Consider the following 18,088-nt stretch of genomic DNA (forward strand, 5'->3'; position numbering starts at 1 on the left):
ACTTGGTGTCACAGAGGGCTGAATGTGAGTGCAAGCTCCCGAAAAATAAAACTGAGTTAATAACGTGCCCAGAGATTGCCATCTTGGTTACAGATCCTTTCCTGTTGTGGGTGCGCATTGCAGCTCACAACTCGCGGCATAGCAGAGCACACGGTCCTGCTATGCACACATCTGAATGGGAGCCGGCGGTTGTGTGCGTGCGTATGTATGCTCCCACCGCCCAATCATTCTAATAGGTGCTGGCTGCAATGCGTATGCAGCGTGAGCAGTCAAATAAACCTTGGATATCGGGGGGGGGGGGGGGGGGGGTTACAGGGTGTGAGGGGGGTGAGTTAAGGGAGGTCACAGGGGATGGTGAATTGAGGGAGGGAAGAGCAAGGGGGCACAAGGAGGAGTGAGGCGGGCACAGAGTAGGATGAGGAGGGTCATAGGGTGGAGGTGGTCACATTCAGGGGTGAGGTGGGCACAGGGAATGGTGAGTTTAGGGGGTCATGGGAACGGGTGAGGTGGGCACATGGAGGGATGTGTGTGGGGTACAAGGAAGGGGTACGGGGGTGTTGGTCACAGGGAGGGGTAGGGTTATCTGTCAGGTGACCCTGGTAGTTGAGGGGCTGTAGGGGATGATTATCACTGGGAACTATACTGGGACTGCCCCCTCCCATCCCCCCTCGTTCCGAGGATGAGGAGACACACCATGATCCCCCACAATATACAGCAGCATCACTCCGCGGTACTTACCGCTGAGCAGGGTGCAGCTCCAGCGGCGAGGGAGAAAGCAGCAGCAGCAGACGGGACTCACATACACACGGACAGCCGCTCCCAGCAATAGTAGTGCTGGCCGCTCGGCGCCTCGTCACACTGCAGCCTGAATGGCCAGTCTGCAGCATGATATCAGGTGTGCGCTGCTCCCGGATACTGGTACCCGGAAGTGTCTGGTAGCCGGAGAGCGGCGCCTGGTCCATCCCACGGAGAGGCAGCAGAGTGAACACACATCGCTACCTTTGATTGGGGTGTGGGGCCTCAGATGTACACTGGCCGGCTGCTGTAGCAAGATATATATTTTCTTGTCTACAGCATCACATGCAGTGGGCCTATTTTGATTGGTGAGCCTAGAGCTGCAGCTCCACCCGCCCCATTGTTAATCTGGCCCTGGATGGATGGGTTGAAAGTTGTAGTGTAAAATTAAAGCCATCCAGCATTTGACAGCTACATTCAAAAGCATCCAGTATTTATCCTGCATGCAAAAAAATTAGATGTATTTGTTCCTCTTGCATTGCAACATGGGGGGGGGGGGGGGGAGTAATTTAGACTTGATCGTAGATGTGCTGAAATTAGCACATCTACGATCTTTTTCACAGACATACGGGTGGACGCCCAGCACAGGGCTAGTCCGCCCCATGTGTCTGGCTCTCCCCCCCGCACAGGCACAAAAGCATTGCACGGCGGCGATACTTTTGTACCTGAAGAGTAGCTCCCTACCAGCGCAGCTCCTGCATGCTGGCAGGGAGCTACCCGTCGCTCTCCGGGTCGCAGCAGCTGTGTGTGACATCACGCAGCCACCGCGGCCCACCCCCCGCACGGACCGCGCCCCCAAAACGACGACCCAACGCCACCGGCCTGCCCCCTCTGCCCATGTCAATCAGGCAGAGGCGATTGCTGGACTGAGATGCTGATTGCATCTCTGGCATGCGCCGGAGCACTGCGGCGCCTGCGTATGCACAGTTCAGACCTGTTCGCCCGCTGTGCGAAAACGCACAGCAGCGATCACGTCTGGATTGGCCCCAGGGTTTGTCCAAGTGCTCTTTTTTGCTGTTTTCCCAACTTGGTATCTGATACCCCTTTCAGACAGAAAATGAAATTACCGGGTGAAGCAGTTCCACCCGGTAATTTCATAAAACACGCGGGTCCTTTTTCTGTGTGAAAGGGTCAATCCGTGTTGTAATTCGCGGGACTTCAACCCTGGAATTTTACCAGGGTCGAAGACACGGGAATTATGACACGGGTTGACCCTTTCACACAGACAAAATACCCGTGTTGGTCTGCAAATTACCGGGTCGAAATTCTCGCAGCTAAGTAGTAGTTGTAATGGCTACAGGGACATTCTTCTTGTTTGTTTGTTTAAATCTAGAACTGTAGTCGGCGAGGTGGTTATTGAACATTGGGCTGTGATTAGACGGGATCAGTACGACTTGATGGCGCACGGGATCCCGCAGGTCGTAATACCGACGCCGGGATCCTGATGTTTAAGATGCCGACAGGGTTGAGTAAGGGGTGTTCCCCCCTCTTCCCAATCCGCTAACCCTAATCCTCCCTCTCCACATCCTAACCCTAACCTCCCCCCTTGTTGCCTAAGCCTCCTCCCACAGCATACCCCCCCCCCCCCCCCGGCTTAACTGACTTGCGGCGTGGTCTGTCATCATTTGGGATCCCAGGTCTCGGTGTTTCGGCGCTGGGATGGTGTACCCATTCTGGATGCCGGTGCTGGTATTCAGAATTGGTTTGGTATTCCGGCGTCGGTATTAATGACTGCTGGGATACCGACAGCTGGGATCCTGACTGCTTCCCAATTAGACCAAATTATGCAAATTGGATGAGGCGGGCGAGGTGGAACTGAGTTCCATCACCTGTAATGGTAGGGGGAACTAGTTCCATCATCTTTATTGCCTGCCCCATCACCTACATCAATAGATATGCAGGTGGCGCTAGTGTTACTGATGAGCTGCAGCCATCTCTTCCCTCCTCAGGTCCTGGTAGCTCCATTATCCTCCTCCATTTACAGCCTGCCTCTCCTGGTACTCATACACGCTGTGTCTGTTGGACCTCCTCAGGTCCCAGTGGCTTCCTTTTCTGGCACAGCGTATGTGATGTCATGCTGTTACCGCTGCTGAAGTGAAGAGGAGGCATGAAGAGGAGCAGGCTCTGTGCATCTTGAAGACAAGATGAGAGGGGGCTGGAGGGACAAGAGAGGTGGGGAAGCTGCTGGAGGGATACATGGCATGAAGCTGCTGGAGGGACACAGGCGGGGAGCTGTTGGAGTGACAAAGGCAGAGAAGTATATAAGGGGCACTACTGTAGGCATTTTGTGTATAAGCTGCACTACTGTGGTCATTATGTGTAAGGGGCACTACTAGTGTGAGTATTCTGTACATAAGTGGCACTACTACTGTCTGCATTTATATATAAGTGGCACTTTTGTGGGCATAATGTGTATAAGTGGCACTACTGTGGTCATTATGTCTAAGGGCCACAACAACTGTAGGCATTATGTGTAAGGGGCACTTCTACTGTGGGAATTGTGTATAAGGCGCACTTCTGTGTGGCATAACATGTATAGAGGGTACTATTGTGTAATGCATTGTGAATAAAGGGCACTACTGAGTAATGTTACCTGAATAAGGGGTATTATTATGTGGTGTAATATGAATCAGGGGCACTACATGAGGTGTAATGTGAATAAGATTGTGCTACTGTGTGGTATCATTTGAATTGGGGGTAATATTATGTGACCACGCTGCTTCTTTGTGAGATCAATGTCCCATTATAAAGTATGGGAAGTAGGGCACTAATTTATAGTTTGCAGGAGGGGGGGGGGGGGGGGGGTGCAAAAGCACTGGCATTGGCTCTGCCTAATGTGAAGATGGCGGAGGGGGGGGGGGGGGGTAGGTTGTGGTGAAAATGAGTTGCACCACCTCTCCAGCACTCCTGAAAGAGGTAGAGTTATAAGAATATAATAAGTCACTTTGTAACCTTAGATTACACAGGTGTACAGCCATCATCGTAGCTATAGACCTGTATGTTTCTTGTAGCCTACAATAACAGGCCCGCTTTCAAAGCAACATTAGTAAATCCCAAAAACTGTTAATCCAGTCTGTAAACCAGGTGTACTGCATAGGTGGGTATCCGGACTCTGGGTCGACACCACTTAGGTAAACACCCATTGGTAGACAGTGAATAGGTCAACACTAGAAATACTTTACGATCCACATGGACTACGATTGGGAACGGTAACCTGCTCACTCGCCATGCGAGGGGACACGGTGCACTAATTGGGGTTCCCGGAGACTTTACAAAGAAAACGTCACGGAAAAAACATGAAAAATTCATGTCGACCTTTTTTTCATGTCGACCTATTTCTAGTGTCGACCTATAGGTGTCGCCCTAATGGGTGTCGACCTAGACACTGTCAACCCTGAGTCCCAGGGTTGACAGCAAAGGTGCGTGGTCCGGAATAGGAGAAGACTGGGAGGATATGTACTAAGCAGTGATAATAGTGGAGAAGTGAGCCAGTGGAGAAGTTGCCCATGGCAACCAATCAGCATTAACGTAACATTTATAATTTGCAAATAATACAAAAGTATACAGTGCAGCTGATTGGTTGTCATGGGCTACTTCTCCACTGGCTCACTTCTCCACTTTTATCACTGCTTAGTACATGTCCCATTGTCAGTTATCACTACAGCAACCGACACAACAGCCAGAAGAGCTGTGACGTCAACAGGCAGGAAGCTGGCGGTTGCAGATTCTAACATTGATTTGGGTTTGCACTTTGTATGGGGCTGCTGGCCCCTTGTGAGGCCCTATAATTATAGTATGGTATGGTTTCTGGCAGCAGGTGCGCAGTATGGTAAAGCTCCCTTAAGCAAAATAGCCTAGATGTGTACAATTAAAGGACTTAGGGGGTCATTGCAAGTTGATCTCTAGCTGCCGTTGTTCGCAGCGCAGCAATCAAGCTAAAAATCGGCATTTCTGCGCATGCGTATGCACCGCAATGCGCAGGTGCGTCGTACGGGTACAATGAGCATCGTGGGTTTGCATAGAGTCTTACGAAGATTCCAGTCACACGGCCAAACGCAGGAAGATTGACATGAAGTGGGCGTTTCTGGGTGTCAACTGACCGTTTTCAGGGAATGCTTAGAAAAACGCAGGCGTGGCTGGGCAAACGCTGGGCGTGTGTGTGACGTCAAAAGCCATCCCTCCGTCGTTAGAATCAACGCACACGAAGAGTAACTACAGGGTTACAAAGTCAAATGATTTTGCAGGCGCTCTGCTGCACAGGCGTTCGCACTTCTGCAAAGTGAAAATACACTCCCGAGTGGGCGGCGACAATGCGTTTGCACGGCTGCTAAAAATTGCTAGCGAGCGATCAACTCGGATTGACCCCCTTAATAAACTTCTGTCATCTTCTCGAGTTACCCTGAGAGCAAGCAATGATATTCTAAGTGTAATCTTGTACCATGGGGGTAATTCCAAGTTGATCGCAGCAGGATATTTTTTAGCAGTTGCGCAAAACCATGTGCACTGCAGGGGGGGCAGTTATAACATTTGCAGAGAGAGTTGGATTTGGGTGGGTTATTTTGTTTCTGTGCAGGGTAAATACTGGCTGCTTTATTTTTACACTGCAATTTAGATTGCAGATTGAACTCACCACACCCAAATCTATCTCTCTCTGCACATGTTATATCTACCCCCCCTGCAGTGCACATGGTTTTGCCCAACTGCTAAAAAATTTCCTGCTGCGATGAACTTGGAATTACCCCCCATGTTCACACTGCCTTTAGCTGGTTGCACCCGGGACTCGTGCTTGAGACCTTCCCAGGTGCAACCCGCTTGAGACCCCGTTCAGACTGGCGGCCCCGACACGGCAATATGACGTCACCGGGTCACATGCGGGGGCAGCGCTTGGAGATCAGATGATCTACAAGCACTGCCTGCTCCAATAGTGTTGAAGTGTCCCGGATCGCATCGGTCGGGGACACTTAACGCCGTTCACACTTGCGCCTGACCCGGTATTGACCCGGGAATAACCCTTCTTTATTCCCGGGTTGAAATACCGGGTCAGACGACCCGGGAATTTGTCAGGGCTCCCGTTCACACTGCACATAAACCCGGATTACTGCGCGTTCACGTGCAATAACCCGGATTTCTCAAGGCAGTGTGAACGTGGTATTATTGTTCTCTCTAGTGCAATTTGTAAATACTTGTTATCAGTAAGAGCTCCGAACACGCTTAATAAAATGAGAACCCGGAACTGTTCACTGTACACAAATTCCCAACAGTGTCTGAGATCCGAGTCCAGCTTAATGCATTATCCTGTAGGTCTCACCGATAACATAAACTGATGCCAACACGCTGTTATTAAGTGCAGTACTGGTAATGTACCAAGCATAAAGCTTGGGGTAAGGGTTACAGCGTTCGCAGACTGCGGGAGAGGATTTAATCAAATCATAAATAATATCAAGATCAATGTCTCACATTCACCCAGACTTTCACGATAGTATGAGAAAGAACAATTAGGTAGAATAGTGCAGAACTCAAGTACAAAACCGAATAGAAATAGGAAAACAAAGAATTTATGCAGTTTACTGTAGATTGAGATTGGGGCGGAAGGTAAGCATTGAGATTGGGGTTGGAGGTTAGGATTGAGATTGGGGCAGGAGATTAGGATTGAGATTGGGGCAGGAGATAAGGATTGAGATTTGGGTGGGAGGTTAGGATTGAGATTGGGGCGGGACGGGAGGTTAGGATTGAGATTGGGGCAGGAGATTAAGATTGAGATTGGGGTGGGAGGTTAGGATTGAGATTTGGGCGGTAGGTTAGTATTGAGATTGGAGTGGGAGATTTGGATTGAGATTGGGGCTGGAGGTTAGGATTGAGATTGGGGCGGGAGGTTAGGATTGAGATTTGGGCTGGAGGTTAGGATTGATATTTGGGTGGGAGGTTAGGATTGAGATTGGGGCGGGAGGTTAGGATTGAGATTTGGGTGGGAGATTAGGATTGAGATTGGGGTGGGAGGTTAGGATTGAGATTGGGGCGGGAGGTTAGGATTGAGATTTGGGCGGGAGGTTAGGATTGAGATTGGGAATGGAGGTTAGGATTGAGGTTGGGGCTGGAGTGTTAGTATTGAGATTTGGGTGAGAGGTTAGGATTGAGATTGGGGTGTGAGGTTAGGATTGATATTTGGGTGGGAGGTTAGGATTGAGATTGGGGCGGGAGGGTAGGATTGAGATTGGGGCGGGAGTTTACGATAGAGGAGGTTAGGATTGAGATTGTGGCGGGAGGTTAGGATTGAGATTGGGGCGGAAGGTTAGGATTGAGATTGGGGCGGGAGGTAAGGATTGAGATTGGGGCGGGAGGTTAGGATTGAGATTGGGGCGGGAGGTTAGGATTGAGATTGGGGCGGGAGGTTAGGATTAAGATTGGGGCGGGAGGTTAGGATTGAGATTGAGGCGGGAGGTCAGAATTGAGATTGAGGAGGTTAGGGTTGAGATTGGGGTGGGGGTTAGGTTTGAGATTGGGGTGGGAGGTTAGGATTGAGATTGGGGCTGGAGGTTAGGATTGAGATTTAGGTGGGAGGTTAGGATTGAGATTGGGGGTGGGAGGTTAGGATTGAGATTGGGGTGGGAGGTTAGGATTGAGATTGGGGCGGGAGGTTAGGATTGAAATTTAGGTGGGAGGTTAGGATTGAGATTGGGGCGGGAAGTTAGGATTGAGATTTGGGTGGGAGGTTAGGACTGAGATTTGGGGCGGGAGGTTAGGATTGAAATTTAGGTGGAAGGTTAGGATTGAGATTGGTGCGGGAGGTTAGGATTGAGATTTGGGTGGGAGGTTAGGATTGAGATTGAGGCGGGAGGTTAGGGTTAGGCTGCGGGGAGGAATGGTTAGGTTTAGGCACTAAGAAGGGGGGGTTAGAGTCAGGCACTAAGCGGGGATGGTTAGGGATAGGCACCACTGAGGAGGGTAAGGGTCAGGCTACGGGAATAGAGGGTTAGAGGGAAGAGGGGGAGGGCAGGGGCAAACGCAGGATTTTCATGGGGGGTTTCTGCACATAGCATACACACACTGCATATACATGCAAACACACACAAATACACAGCATATGCATGCAAGCACACAAACACACACAGCATATACACACACTAACAGTATACACACACATATACAAAGAAACACACACAAAGCATACACACACACACACACAGAATATACACACACAAACAGCATACACACACAGAAACACACATACAGCATATACACACAAGCATATACACACACACATATCATACACAGAAACACACACACACACAGCATATACACACACACAAACAGCATACACACACATATCATACAGATAAACACACACAAAGCATATACACACACATAAACAGCATACACACACATATCATACACAAAAACACACATACACACACATAGCATATACACACAAACACACCCATATACACACAAACACACAGCATATACACACAAACACACACACATAGCATATACAGACACACAAACACTCATAGCACACACACACACACACAGCATATACCATACACACACACACACACACACACACACACACACACACACACACACACACACCATATACACAAACAGCATACTGTACACACATATCATACATCCCCCCCAAACATCAATACTACTACACCAAGACACCATGGGGGCAGATGTATTAAGCCTGGAGAAGGCATAAGGAAGTGATAAACCAGTGGTATGTGCAAGGTGATAAAGGCACCAGCCAATCAGCTCCAAGATGTAAATTAACAGTTAGTATTGGATTGGCTAGTGCCTTTATCACCTTGCACATATCACTGGTTTATCACTTCCTTATGCCTACGCCAGGTTAATACATCTGCCCAGTGCCCCCATAATATTAATAACTAAAACCCCCAGCACCTGGCTGCTCAGCTGCAGAGGGTAGTCACCGGAGTGTCTCCCGTCCCTTCAGCTCTGTCCTGGTCACATGGGGGTCTGCCTGGGAGGAGCTGCACTCTGCCTCTGCAGCTAGCTCCCGCCCCCACATTCACATGATTGATCCATTGGCCAGCCTGTGTCTCCGTGGCAGGAGGCAACTGCCGGCAGCCGCACAGGCTGCACTGTTTACAATTGAGTAAACATCGGACAGCTGATCTGATAGATCGGCGGGCAGGGGGGGTTTCTAGGTACTCGGAAACCCCCCCTGCGTGCGCGTGTGGAGGGGGAGTTTAGAACACTTACCAACAAGGTGTCGAGATCTTGCGCATCGTGATGCCGCTGTCCGTATTCTGAGTCCCGGCATCCCAAGCGCCTGGATCTCGATACCATCCCAATAAACAGGGTGAATCTATCTGAATACAAAAGACTTTAAAAGACCTCCGGGATAGCACAGTTATAGATGATATGAATATAACTTAAGTATAATCACAGTCATTGACGGCTGACCATGGATGAGTGCTTACAGGTAGTTACATGAAAACTGGTGAATTTGGAGAAGGCTGTATAATATTTGTAAACCTCTGATGCTTTGCATCCATAGTGTTCTGGAGAAAATCATTCCGGCTGCAAACACTGAGAAGAAAACGAATGTGATTGGGTGTATGAGAATGTTGGCACGGCCGTAATGTGAACATGCAGCATGTCAACATTGACCACATCGATGAAATGTTGACATCATTAGATTGTCCACAAAATGTTCCTGGTGATCTAGCGGTGACTTACCTCATTCAGCAAGTGCAGCGGCTAGCTGACTGTAAGTTCCAGCTGATCTTGTGGTGGTTCAAGTGGGAATTCTATCCTCTAATCCTGTAGATTTCAGCAATGTCGGCATCATAACTGTGGATCTTATGATGACTGCAGTCTTTTTAGTTCCTGGTTTGACGTCATAAACACGCCCTGCGTTCGGCCAGCCACTCCCCCGTTTCCCCAGCCACTCCTGCGTTTTTGCCTGGCACGCCTGCGTTTTTTAGCACACTCCCTGAAAATGCTGAGTTGCCGCCCAGAAACACCCAGTTCCTGTCAATCAAACAACGAACACTCGAGCGACTGAAAAACGTCGCTCGAGCTTCTGTAAAACTACAAAGTTTTGTGTGAAAGTACTTAGCGCATGCGCGCTGCGTACCATGCACATAAATTCCGATTTTTCACCTGATCGCTGTACTGCGAAAAACGTCAGCGAGCGATCAACTCGGAATGAGGGCCATTATTACAGAGCACCGTGGAGACTAGTGGGACAAATTGCAGTCATCTGGCCAGTATAGCTGTGGACAGGTACCAATAACAGAAATTTGTTTGTATCTCCAGCATTCGGTGAGTGTAGGCAAGTATGCCATACATACAGGATAGGACTGTGCAGCTGTCAGCATACCCTCCAACATGACCCGCCCCACTAGGTACAAAATGCTCTGTTTCTGGACTTCCCTCTTGATTTATTATTGCCATCACCTGTGAAGAAACAGCTTTCTTATCATATAGCTAGTTCAACACAGGAGATGGAAATCATAAATTAAGAAGGAAGTCCAGAAACAGAGCATTTTGTACCTAGTGGGGCGGCTCATGTTGGAGGGTCTGTGTCAGTACATGAATCATGAGAATGGATAGAGGCATATCTATTATGCTAAACGAGAAAAGAAGAAATCTTTTGCTGCGCCTGTGTTAAGTTATAAAACTGAGAATAGAATAGAAAAGAACCCGGGACTTATGGTATGGGGACACGTTCGCCACTATAAGGAGATGTGCAAAACTCCTGAAGGATTGACCAAATTATAAAAATTAATAGAGGCGCTCATGTAGAACCACACACCAGATTTTCACGGGTTCAATAACAACCAAGGAATCAGATGAATTTAATAATAAGTATGTGTATTTATTAACAACAATACTCTGTATTTGATTTATAAAATACAATTTTTTTTTTTAAAAACACATGAATAATCTGAGCCCTGATCACTGTAATACATATCAAATAAAGTTTCACTGAACTGGATATTATAAGAGTTCAAAAATGTAACAGAATGTTGCAATCCTTTTAAGAACACTGTTGCCACAGCTGCTAAAATTGCTGTAATAGAGATTACCCGCATGGATGGGTTATATATGAATGAGTTTACCTCTCCATAAGGGCTGGTGGACCCGAGCGTCCCCGGGTAAGTCCAGAAAATGCCCAATAGATGGTGAAACAGGAGGGTACGTTGCGTGTTTAAATATAACAGCCAGCCGCTGGATATGTTGTATTGGCCTGCTGGTATTCACCTTATTATGGCTGTGCAGACAATCAGGAGCGGCGGGCGTGTGGCTGCTAAATCAAACGCCGTCTGAGGTATCCAGCTGTAAAGGAAACTTCCTTTCAATCTACCTGGACGTGCACCGTCCGCCGGTAGATGACGAGATGGAAGGTACTGGAGACGGTGATCGTGACCTCACAACGCCTACGGCTGGATGTAAAGCCAATTAGGGGCCGCCCGTAGCTGCCGTGGGTGAATGCCAGGTGAAGTAGCTGTGGCCTGGAAACGTCCTGAATGCAGGTGTTCAGTGAAGAAACGAAGGGGAGGAGTCCTGACGCGTTTCGTCACGTGACCCGTGACTTTTTCAAAGATAACCCATCCATGCGGGTAATCTCTATTACAGCAATTTTAGCAGCTGTGGCAACAGTGTTCTTAAAAGGATTGCAACATTCTGTTACATTTTTGAACTCTTATAATATCCAGTTCAGTGAAACTTTATTTGATATTTATTACAGTGATCAGGGCTCAGATTATTCATGTGTTTTTAAAAAATGTTTTTGTATTTTATAAATCAAATACAGAGTATTGTTGTTAATAAATACACATACTTATTATAAAATTCATCTGATTCCTTGGTTGTTATTGAACCCGTGAAAATCTGGTGTGTGGTTCTACATGAGCGCCTCTATTAATTTTTATAATATCTATTATGCGTTTATGTACAAGATAGAATTGCAGTGATCTGCATTGCAATATACTTCATTTTTGTGTGAATATATTCATATTGGATTGCCGGGACAGCCCTTGCGAAAAAAAGAGCAGCCTTTGCAAATAATTACCTTGGCCATAAAAGCTCCCTGTGCCTTCTGTTTCTGTTTTTCCACACAGAAAAAAAGACACAATGCAGATGCACACTCTATAGTACCAAACACTGCTAATCAGAATAATTATTATAAACTCTGCAATCTAACATTGAGTAAAATTGAGATGCTTAGCATAAATTTTGGGCAAAAAATATGGGTCCACCAACCGCGACCATGTGACATTCATCTGGTGGGTCCCTAACACTAAGGTTCAAGTCCAGGGCTTCTGTCATTGCGCATGTGCCGAATTACCAACGAGAGTGCGCATCAGTAGCATCCAAGTACCCAGCCAAGGAGATGCACGCAGAACTGTCACCTGCGCCATCAGTGAAATCAGCGGCACAATAGGCAAATCATCTAACTTGTCAGGTAATGTTTACTAGTCATATTTGAATAATAGAACATTTTATGCTAGATTGAGTCCGGTGTAGTGTGGCTTGCCTATGCTGGGGGAGGCTGGGCATAGAAGGAGCACGGGGAAGGATCTGAAAAATGGAGGAAAGTCTCTGCTAACATGGAGTTGGCTTTGTAGGGTTCCCTCTGAAAAAAAATTAAATGAAATTTGCACTTATAATATTCGGAAAGACCGATTGTAAAGCGCAACGGAATTTGCTGCGCTATATAAGAAACTGTTAATAAATAAATAAATAAATAAATAAATGAGGTGTGGGAAATGTGGTCACTAAGAGAACGGGAGCTCATGTACAGGGGTGTATACAGTACATACCAAGTGAGAACAGACACTGAGAACAGCCTATAGAACAGAAGTGGCACTGTGCAGTTCTCCATACATACCAACAACAGCAGATACTGAGATGCATTCATCATATGAAGCAAGATAATGGTCTGTGCAGTCATCAATGCATGGAAATCAGGACAATTACTATTTAAAATGTGATGAGAAATTTTTTTACCCTGCAGCTGCCCATTAATTACACCATAGGAAAGTCCACTAAAAATGAAACGCGTCATACTGAGATATGTTATTTTCCAGGCATGCTGTTAGCGCCGGGAGGCGTGTGTCCCAGCCATTGCTTAGGAGCCAGGATGCTGCGCCTCCCGCTGACCTCCGCCCGGTGCCTAGCAATGCGCGGACGCCGCGCACAAAGCCTTCCGGTCCCTGTTCGGCACCTAGCAACAGGCAGACGCCGGGCGCTGATAGCCGCTGGGTCCCTAGCAACGGGGACGCTGGAGGCAGACTGCGTTCCCCGTTGCTAGGGTATAGGATACGTGCAGCAGGGCAGCTGCATAGAGTTTTCGTAATTGGACTACTGGGCTTTGGTTGGTGCAAGCACCATTTATATTCCCTCCATGGCCTCTCCCAAATCGCTGGTGATAGTTCCTGCTCTTGTGAGAACCTGTTAGCCTGTGAAATATCCCCGTGATTCTGAGACCCTGCCTACCTGATTTCCTGATCTGATCCAGCTAGCCTTGAATTCAGGTTTTGGTGTGGAGTTTCCACACAGGCACTGTCTTGCCTACATTTATTTATTGTATCCACCTTGTGTATTGTTGCATTTTCAAATCATTTGTATTTACAGTCTCGTTGTCCATAACACCCTGTGCATTGTTGCATGTACATAGTAATTGTGTTAATATTATATTCCCAACCTGTGCATTGTTGCACTCATGTTTACTTTCATATTAATTCTTCAGTCTGTTCCTTAGCATAGTAGTATGGTTGTGTTTGGGGAATGTCTCACCATGCTGCATTTATCCCTGCCCAGCCTCTGATAGTTGCCGTGTCCATACGTAAGACCTGGGGGCATCAGAGTACGGGGTGGACCTAATTCACCCGGGAAAGGCAGCTGCTATAGGAGAAGCCTAGCATTGCAGGAGTGTAGAAGACTGCTGGGCAGCGGGTAATTGCGTGAGCATCACAAGGCACCTCCTATAAACCTACGGAACTGAGTGTAATCATAACACATGCAGCATATAGACATTTTTTTCCATACTCCTTTTACGTGATCTGTCTTCTTTATATTCCTTTGCTATTGTTCATTACCTCCTTTGAGAATGGCAGAGGGGGGTTGGATGCAACAATGAAAGAGAGAGAGAGAGAGAGAGAAAGGTTTAATAACAATAGTAAAATGCAATCTATGTTTATTTAATGCAACCTGTATATAATGAGTTTCTTCTCATCATACACATATAAATATCCAAATCATGAAAAGTCTGTAGAAGTAATTATTCCGAAACGCGTTGCGAGTGACATGTTTACCTTTTCCTGTTATCAGTCATGTTTGGTGAGTGACAGCCCGCAGTGACTCAATCTGATCTTATTAGCACATTATATTTAACATTTCCTTATTTAAAAAGAATGGAAACATTGTACAATAAACAAGATATAAACAGCATTATATTATTGTGCTGGAAATAACATTGCTTTACATTTTAGAACCTTGAATGAAGAGACCAAGCATAGTGACTGCAAATGAGCAATAATCACATTAAAGAAAGAGAAGTTAAAAAAGGAGAAAACTTGTGTCTGACGTTCTACAATGAGGACCAGCGTGCACAACGGGCATTCCAACGGCACAGGTAAATTAGGGGGGAAAAAGGCAAGGGGGGAATCCGAGGGGTGAGGGACGCAAATCCACAAGGTATAACACAATTCACAAGGATCTAGAAAGTGGTGTATTATGGGGGGAAAAACAAAAAACTATGGATCACATATTTTATAAAAGTCAACAACCTTGTTGCTATGGAGACTGGAGATATATATTTTATTCAGGTAATGAACCATACATGGCTTGTCCCCTCACAAAGCACAGGTGGTTGCCTCACAAAGCACAGGGGGTTGGTTTATGGATGATTTGGTGTTTGGTATTGCAAGATGGGCTTGATTCCAAGTCAGATGTTTCTGCGGCCTCTTTTCCATTTAGTCAGAGCAGGTTACTTCTGTAAGATGAGAAATCCATCCGTGTATGCCAAAAATCCATGTGAAAGCCAATCCCACCTGCTGTTTTCCCATCCACATCCATCATCACTTGATCTTGCATCCACCATGATCTTATCAGATGGTGCTGGGGACCCACTGGCCTGTCAGATGGTGGTGGTGGCACAATGGCCTTTCAGATGGTGTTGAGGCCATCTAGCCTATCAGGTGGTGGTGGGGGGCCCCTGGCCTGTCAGATGGTGCTGCTGGGCTGTCAAATGGATCTGGGGGCCCCTTGGCCTGTCTGCTGGTGCTGGGGGCCTTCTGGCCTGTCTCATGGTGCTGGGGGGCTTCTGGCCTGTCTCATGGTGCTGAGGGCGCACTGGCCTGTCTAATGGCATTGGGGACATGCTGGCCTGTCTCATGGTGCTGGGGGCCTTCTGGCCTGTCTAATGCTGCTGGGTTACTTTCTAGTCTATCTGATGGTGCTGGGGGCCATCTGGCCTGTCTGATGGTGCTGTGGGAATGCTCACCTGTCTGATGGTGTTGTGGGCCTGCTGGCCTGTTTGATGGTGCTGTGCGCCCTCTGGCATGTTCAATGGTTTTGAGGGCCCCCCGGCCTGGCTGATGTTGCTGGGGGCCTTCTGGCCTGTTCGATGGTGTTGGGGGCCCTCTGGCCTGTCTGATGGTGCTGTCATATAACATTTATGTAGTAGAAATCATTACACACCGCCAATCTTGTTGTGTATACTAGAAGCAGAACATGAAGGGCTCCGTGGCACAGTGCCCGGTGTTTACCATGTTTTCTTGGCCGAGCCACTGGTAGTACAGACACATTGCCACATCACATTGTGTTTTTTGTATTTTCATTTACGCATGCAATGTCTGTTTCTCTGTTGCGAGCATCCACTTTCATGGCAGCATTGAATTTGCACAATCTGCCCCTTGCCAGGAACCTGTAGGGACCAAAGATGTCTACCAGTGACATCACCTGAGCTCTGTGATTGAAAACAATAGAATTTCCATCATGTGGGAAATGAAGGTACAACAGGTTGGCTTGATTGAAAGGGATAGAGGATCCATTGTGCTGCTTTGTACTGCTTAAAATACTGGTGCTGAGGCCATCTAGCCTATTAGGTGGTGGTGGAGGGGCCCTGGCCTGTCAGATGGTGCTGCTGGGCTGTCAGATGGATCTGGGGGCCCTTGGCCTGTCTGAAGGTGCTTGGGACTGCCGGCCTGACAAATAGTGCCTCGGACCCACTGATCTAACAGATAGTGCTGGGGGCCCGCTGACCCATCTGATGGTGCTGGGGCCTGCTGGCCTGTCTGATGGTGCTGTGGGCTCACTGGCCTGTTTGATGGTCCTGGAGGTCTTCTGGTCTGTTTTATGGTGCTGGGGGCCTTCTGGCCTGTCTGATGGTGCTGGGGGATGGCTGGCCTGTCAGATGGTGCTGGGCCTGTCTGATGGTGTTGTGCGCTCACTGGCCTGCTTGATAGCCCTAGGAGTCTGCTGGCCTGATTGATGGTGCTCGGTGTCCACTGGCCTGTCTGATGGTGCTGGGGGCTCACTGGCCTGTTTGATGGTCTTGGAGGTCTTCTGGTCTGTTTTATGGTTCTGGGGGCCTTCTGGCCTGTCTGATGGTGCTGGCGGTCTGCTTGCCTGTTTAATGGTGCTGGGGATCTTCTGGCCTGTTTGATGGTGCTGGGGGCCTTCTGACCTGTCTTATTATTCTGGGGGGCCTGCTGGCCTGTCTGCTGGTGCTGGGGGCCTTCTGGCCTGTCTCATGGTGCTGAGGGTGCACTGGCTTGTCTGACGGTGTTGGGGGCCTGCTGGCCTGTCTGCTGGTGCTGGGGGCCATCTGGCCTGTCTGATGGTGCTGGGGGCCATCTGGCCTGTCTGATGGTGCTGACGGCACATTGGCCTGTCTGATGGTGTTGGGGGCATGCTGGCCTGTCTGATGGTGCTGGGGGCCTTCTGGCCTGTCTGATGGTGCTGGGTTGCCTTCTGGCCTATCTGATGGTGCTGGGGGCCATCTGGCCTGTCTGATGGTGCTGTGGGAATGCTCGCCTGTCTGATGGTGTTGTGCGCCGTCTGGCCTGTTCAATGGTTATGAGGGGCCCCTGGCCTGACTGATGGTGCTGGGGGTCTTCTGGCCTGTCTGATGGTGCTGGGGGCCTTCTGGCCTGTCTGATGGTGCTGGTGGTCTTCCAGCCGGTCTGATGGGTCATATAACATTTATGTAGTAGAAATCATTACACCTCCAATCTTGTTCTGTATACTAGAAGCAGAAAGGGAAGGGCTCCGTGGCACAGTGCCCGGTGTTTTCCATGTTTTCTTGGCCGTGTTACTGGTAGTACAGACACATTGCCACATCACACTGTGTTTTGTATTTTCATTTATGCCTGCAATGTCTATATCTCTGTTGCGAGCATTCACTTACATGGCAGCACCGAATTTGCAAAATCTGCCCCTTGCCAGGAACCTGTAGGGACCAAAGCTGTTTACCAGTGACATCATCACCTGAGATCTGTGATTGAAAACAATAGAATTTCCATCATGTGGGAAAGTAAAGGGGGGTACACACGGTGAGGTCCGTGTTTAAAATCTTAGCAATCTGACTTAGATTGAGCTATGCAGGCTCAATCTAGCGGGTCGCTCACTTCACCGTTGTGTGAAGTGAGCACCCCCCCGTTGTGTGAAGTGGGCAGAATGCGGGAGGTGTGCCCACTCTTCCGGGGCTGCGGGGGACTACTCGAAAAACCGGGTGTCTCCCGCAGAATCCGGGAGAGTAGGTAAGTATGGTATTTTAGCATAGCAGAAGTGCGAATGAAAGGATCGCAGGGCGGCTACAAAGTTTTTTGTGCAGTTTCAGAGTAGCTCAAAACCTACTCAGCGCTTGCGATCACTTCAGACTATTCAGTTCCTGTTTTGATGTCACAAACACGCCCAGCGTTCGCCCAGCCATGCCTGCGTTTTTCCTGGCACGCCTGCGTTTTTCCGCACACTCCCTGAAATCGGTCAGTTGACACCCAGAAACGCCCACTTCATGTCAATCACTCTGCGGCCACCAGTGCGACAGAAATGCATCGCTAGACCCTGTGCAAAACTACATCGTTCGTTGTGCCCGTATGACGCGCGTGCGCATTGCGACGCATATGCATGCGCAGAACTGCCGTTTTTTTTGCCTGATCGCTGCGCTGTGAACAAATGCAGCTAGCGATCAACTCGGAATGACCACCATGGTTTTGCCCATTAGAGGAAGATTTTGCTTTTGTGATCAACCTTGATTTAGGCCCATAGCCTGTACTGTAAGTCGTGGTTGGGACTCAGGAGAACAGGTTAA

The 18,088-nt window shown here is 48.3% G+C and overlaps 1 protein-coding gene across 1 annotated transcript in view; it reads left to right on the top strand.

The window, feature by feature from the left end:
* The window catches only part of CHST1 (carbohydrate sulfotransferase 1), a 281,686-nt gene that overhangs the window by 10,846 nt on the left and 252,752 nt on the right, over positions 1-18,088 (top strand). The window contains exon 2 of the mRNA XM_063944328.1: positions 14,265-14,407. The gene's annotated coding sequence lies outside the window, so the exon portion shown is untranslated. The remainder of the gene's footprint in view (positions 1-14,264; positions 14,408-18,088) is intronic.

Source organism: Pseudophryne corroboree, chromosome 11, assembly GCF_028390025.1.
Source record: "Pseudophryne corroboree isolate aPseCor3 chromosome 11, aPseCor3.hap2, whole genome shotgun sequence".
Lineage (NCBI taxonomy): Eukaryota > Metazoa > Chordata > Amphibia > Anura > Myobatrachidae > Pseudophryne > Pseudophryne corroboree.